Consider the following 5,277-nt stretch of genomic DNA (forward strand, 5'->3'; position numbering starts at 1 on the left):
AACCTTGTCTGTGGTATTCCGAGTAGGATTCTGGGATTGAATGACTGTGACGAGCTTCAAACTCCTGAAGGCTGGACGTTAATGACAGACGCAAAAGAATCAATGGATTCTATTCCAACCTGATTGAGAACCGACAGATGATTAGCCGTGCTGTGACAGAGCATTTGGACCATTTTCACTGAGAGGATGGGAAGTAGCCATTGACAATGGTGACACCCTACATAGAGCTTGCCATGGAAGGAACCTTGCGTGTGGGAAAAGGATTTCAAGGAAAATTTGAAATTCAGAGGACAAATCATCTCCAAAACTCCAACATATTCTCCATTATTAAAGTAACAACTATTAATTTTATGCCCTTTTTACTTTATACGAGGCTAAAGAACCCTATTGGTATCCTGACTAAGATTAATAAAATAAACATAGCTTGCTTCAATCCAACAATCTCCGTGGGATTCGACCCTTACTCACGTAAGGTATTACTTGGACGACCCAGTGCACTTGCTGGTTATTTGTGCGGATTGCAAAAAGTGTGATTGCAATTTCGTGCACCAGTGTTCCAAGCATTGGGGGAGATTTCTGGATGAATTTAAACATAAGCCGCCATAACAGGAAGCTCAATCAATGTCCAACTTAAGGACTTTAACTAAAAGTGCTAGGTGGGAGACAACCCACCATGGTATGATCGTCCCTTTTTCATTTTCTTATTTAGTCTTATTTGTCTTCAAGTTTTATTTTATTTTATTATATTAAACCTGGAGTTTTTCATATCATTCATATTAATCATTGCATTTTGCATACTGCATATTTGCATACCTGCATTTAAAAAAAAATTTCATGCGACGCGACCGCCTCATTGACGCGTTTGCATCGCATGTGTGGGAGAGAATAATAAAATGAACAGAGAGTCACACGAAAGTGTGGCTGGAGGTGTGCCAATGGCACAAATCGTCCCACGCGACCGCGTCACTGACGCATCCGCGTCACATGGGAATAATGGCCTCCCACGCAACCGCGCGCCCCACGCGGCCGCGTGACCTGAATATCAACGTGAAAAGAGTGCATGGCCGAAAGTTGTGCTGGAGTTGGGCCGGACTCGTGCTGGACGCCCAAGCCCTCCCACTCGAATGCGTGCCCCCACGCGTCCGCGTCATATCTCCATGATGGCCACTCAAGCGATCGCATGACCCACGCGATCGCGTCGCCCCAGATTTGGCGAAAATAAAAATTTTGAACAGAGAGTTGTGCGAGCGCGAGGCTGCCCTCGCGCCAGTAGTATAAACTGTGTCACGCGACCGCGTGAACAACGCGACCGCGTCAATCCGTATAAGTGCAAGTCACGCGACCGCGTGCTCCACGCGATCACGTCGCTTGCATCGCACAGCTTATCCTAATTTGCCAAATATCTTATCTTTTCTTCCTCAAATCCTTTTTTTTCTTATCTTTTCTTATTTCTTTCTCTTTCCTTTCTTATTTTCTTTGACTTCTCATCTTTTTCACCTCTGTTCTATTGTATTTAATTTATTTGCATACTTTATTCCATTGCATTTTAATTTTGTGCATCTTTTTATTTTCTTTTCTAAATTTATTATTTCTCCATTGGTGTTACTTGTTCATATTCAACTGTTGTGTCTTTTTTGGTATTATTTTGGTACTCAGTGACTTGTTTTACACTGTTGGGTAACATTGTTTAAGTCAATGCTAATCTTTTATGATATTTGTATTAATTTTGCATTGACATGAATTTATATTATCTTGCACTCTCTTTCCCATTGTTGCAAATTTTTGCACTCTTGCTTTGTGATGAGCGGATAATTTATACGCTTTTTGGCATTGTTTTTAGTATGTTTTTACTATGTTTTAGTTAGTTTTTATTATATTTTTATTAGTTTTTAGTTAAAATTCACTTTTCTATACTTTACTATGAGTTTGTGTGTTTTTCTGTGATTTCAGGTATTTTCTGGCTGAAATTGAGGGACCTGAGCAAAAATCTGATTCAGAGGCTGAAAAGGACTGTAGATGCTGTTGGATTCTGACCTCCCTGCACTCGAAGTGGATTTTCTGGAGCTATAGAAGCCCAATTGGCGCGCTCTCAACTGCGTTGGAAAGTAGACATCCTGGGCTTTCCAGCAATATATACTTTGCACAAGATTTGATGGCCCAAACCGGCGTTCCAAATAAGCTCAAAACTGCCCGGCGTTAAACGCCGGAACTGGCACAAGAATGGGAGTTAAACGCCCAAACTGGCACAAAAGCTGGCGTTTAACTCCAAGAAAAGTATCTACACATAGAAGCTTCAATGCTCAGCCCAAGCACACACCAAGTGGGCCCGGAAGTTGATTTTTATGTCATTTACTCATTTCTATAAACCCTAAGCTACTAGTCCTCTACAAATAGGACCTTTTGCTATTGTATTTTCATCTTTGGATCATTTTAGATCTTTTGATCATCTTTGGACATCTAGTACTTAGATCATCTTGGTTCTTCTGGTTCCCTCTCTGGGGCCAAAGATCTTGGTAGCTATCTTTATTCTTATGCTATCTTAGATCATGGGGGCTGGCCTCTCGGCCATGCCTAGACCTTGTTCTTATGTATTTTCAACGGTGGAGTTTCTACACACCATAGATTAAGGTGTGGAGCTCTACTATACCTCGAGTATTAATGCAATTACTATTGTTCTTCTATTCAATTCAGCTTATTCTTGTTCTAAGATATTCATTTGCACCCAAGAACATGATGAATGTGATGATTATGTGACGCTCATCATCATTCTCACTTATGAATGCGTGCCTAACAACCACTTCCGTTCTACAAGCAAACAAGGCTTGAATGTTTATCTCTTGGATCCCTTAATCAGAATCTTCGTGGTATAAGCTAGAATTGATGGTGGCATTCAAGAGAATCCGGAAGGTCTAAACCTTGTCTGTGGTATTCTTAGTAGGATTCAAGGATTGAATGACTGTGACAAGCTTCAAACTCCTGAAGGCTAGGCGTTAGTGACAGATGCAAAAGAATCACTGGATTCTATTCCAACCTGATTGAGAACCGACAGATGATTAGCCGTCCTTTGACAGAGCGCGTTGAACATTTTCACTGAAAAGGATGGGACTGTAGCCACTGACAACGGTGATGCCCAACATACAGCTTGCCATGGAAAGTAGTAAGAAGGATTGGATGAAGACAGTAGGAAAGGTAGTAAGAAGGATTGGATGAAGACAATAGGAAAGCAGAGAGACAGAAGGGACAAAGCATCTCCATACGCTTATCTGAAATTCTCACCAATGAATTACATAAGTATCTCTATCCTTATTTTATGCTTTATTCATAAATCATCCATAACCATTTGAATCTGCCTGACTGAGATTTACAAGATGACCATAGCTTGCTTCATACCAACAATCTCCGTGGGATCGACCCTTACTCGCGTAAGGTTTATTACTTGGACGACCCAGTGCACTTGCTGGTTAGTTGTGCGAAGTTGTGAAATTATGTTTAGACCATGGTATTGAGCACCAAGTTTTTGGAGCCATTACCGGGGATTGTTTGAGTTGTGAAAAGTAGAGATCACAATTTCGTGCACTAAGTTTTTAGCGCCGTTGCCGGGGATTGTTTGAGTTTGGACAAACTGACAGTTCATCTTGTTGCTTAGCTTAGGTATTTTTCTTCAAAATTTTTAAGAATGAATTCTAGTGTTTCAAAGTGATGTTCTTATCATCACCAAAGCTGATTGATTCTCATCAATTTAGCTCTTGAATGTAATGTCCTGTTGAAGCTTGGCTAGCCATGTCTAATCTTTTTAGACTAAAGCTTTAAACTAACATTGCATGATTCCTGGAAATTAAAGCTTTAGACTAACATTGCATGATTCCTGGAATTCTCATTAAGAATTTTGATATCCTTATTTTCTTTTTCACTCAATTTTCGAAAAAAATCCAAAAAAAAAGAATTTACAAAATCATAAAAACCAAAAATATTTTATGCTTCTTGTTGAGTCTAGTGTCTCAGTTTAAGTTTGGTGTCAATTGCATGTTTCTTTTCTTCTTGCATTTTTCGAATTCATTCATGTGTCTTCATTGATCTTCAAGTTGTTCTTGATGATCTCCTTGCTCTGATCTTTAAATTCTCTTGTCTTGAGTGTTTTGTTGTGTCTCATATGCATTCTCAATTTGTTAGTGTCAGTAGTATACAAACTTCTAAGTTTGGTGTCTTGCATGCATTGTTTATTTGATTTTAGTTGCATTTTAATTATTCCTCATCATTAAAAATCCAAAAATATTTTAATTTGTGTCTTTTCAAGTCAATAATACAGAGAATTGAAGATTCAGAACATACAGTAGAGGAATTACACAGAAAAGGCTGGGCGTTCAAAACGCCCAGTGAGGAAGGAAAACTGGCATTTAAACGCTAGCCAGGGTACCTGGCTGGGTGTTTAACACCCAAAAGGGTAGTGTTTTTGGCGTTAAATGCCAGAATGTATACCATTCTGGGCGTTTAACGCCAGGATGGCACCAGAAGGAAGATTTTGTTTTTAACTCAATTTTTTTTCAAGTTTTCAAAATTTTTCAAAATCAAATCTTTTGCAAATCATATCTTTTCAATCATATCTTTTCAAAATCAATCTCTTTCTTTTTTTAAAAAAAATACTTGCTAACAATTAATGATTTGATTCAACATTTCAAGTATGTTGCCTTTTCTGTTGAGAAAAGTTTAATGTTTGAATCATATCTTTTCTTGTTAGCCAAGTCATTAATTTTTAAAATCAAATCTTTTTAAATTGTTTTTCAAATCATATATTCTCAATCATATCTTTTAATCACATATTTTTAAAAATAGTTTTCAATCATATCTTTTTTATTTCTAAATTCAAAATCTTTTTCAAAAATCACTTGATTTCTTTTCCACTCTTAGTTTTCGAAAATCAATTAGTATTTTTCAAAATGTTTTTATAATCTTTTTAATTTATTTTCGAAAATTTCTTCCCCTCTTCTCACATCCTTCTATTTATGGACTAACACTCCTCCTCAATGCACAATTCGAACTCCATCTTTCTTGATATGTTCGAATTCTTCTACCTCTTCCATCTATTTTTCTTTTCCTCTGACACCTCAAGGAATCTCTATACTGTGACATAGAGGATTCCATATTTTCTTGTTCTCTTCTCTTTCATATGAGAATGAGCAAAGACAAAAGCATTCTTGTTGAGGCTGACCCTAAACCTGAAAGGACCTTGAAGTGAAAGCTAAGAGAAGCTAAAGCACAACTCTCTGTAGAGGACCTAAT

The sequence above is a fragment of the Arachis duranensis genome, chromosome 5 (assembly GCF_000817695.3).
Source record: "Arachis duranensis cultivar V14167 chromosome 5, aradu.V14167.gnm2.J7QH, whole genome shotgun sequence".
NCBI classification, from domain to species: Eukaryota; Viridiplantae; Streptophyta; class Magnoliopsida; order Fabales; family Fabaceae; genus Arachis; species Arachis duranensis.